The 739-nt window shown below is 46.0% G+C and overlaps 1 protein-coding gene across 1 annotated transcript in view; it reads right to left on the bottom strand.

Moving 5' to 3' along the window:
- The window catches only part of LOC119593979 (poly(rC)-binding protein 3-like), a gene marked incomplete in the record, with an annotated part of 48552 nt that extends 47813 nt beyond the window's left edge, over positions 1-739 (bottom strand). The window contains 1 exon segment of the mRNA XM_037943000.1: positions 639-739.

The following is a 739-nucleotide window of genomic DNA, read 5'->3' as shown; positions in this document are numbered from 1 at the left end:
AGTGGAGAGGTCGCCGGGAAGAGGCGGCGTGAATGCGAGTGTACAGCGGTGAATGAAAACTACCAGCGGCCCAAAAGGCTTCCTCAAACTTGGATGGAGGTTAGCGTGGCGGCGGCTGAGACAGCGGCAGCCAGCATCACGTTCTCCGAGTCGCTACACCAACAAGACCCACACAGCCCTCCTCCCTCTAAACGTATTGGCCTGACCTCACGTGAACCTTAACATTATATGCTACTCGTTCAATCTCTATAAGCTAAGATGCACACTGATTCTAAATATATCTTGGGAGCAACACAGCGAGTATTAATATGTACATTAGCAGTGGCAGGCCACAGCAATATACCCAAAATCTTTGGCTTTGCTTTCACACAGTGAGTCTGGACACAGTTTCTGTCATAGACGAGCTTTACTCATCACCACCGCTGTTGTGCGTTAGACAGAGTGTATGCATCACCATCACTACTACGCAGACTTCTATGAAATAAAAATTGCGCCTGAGGCTTCGGAAACTAAGCGAAAAATCTCTTTCCACACCACAGGAGCATCATCTTTATCATCACCACCGAGTATCATTTCCATTGTAACAAAAATAACAAAAAACTCGTTTAACGAGTATCGTATATCACTTGATCACTCACATCAGCGTTCGTAAAACAGTATTATCACCACCGGCAGCACACACACAGTATTGAAGTAAAACAGGAAGAGAAGAAGTAGCCCCGCTGTTGAAGAGAGTGTT

Source organism: Penaeus monodon, chromosome 33 (genome assembly GCF_015228065.2).
Source record: "Penaeus monodon isolate SGIC_2016 chromosome 33, NSTDA_Pmon_1, whole genome shotgun sequence".
NCBI classification, from domain to species: Eukaryota; Metazoa; Arthropoda; class Malacostraca; order Decapoda; family Penaeidae; genus Penaeus; species Penaeus monodon.
This window is presented reverse-complemented; position numbering and strand designations above follow the sequence as displayed.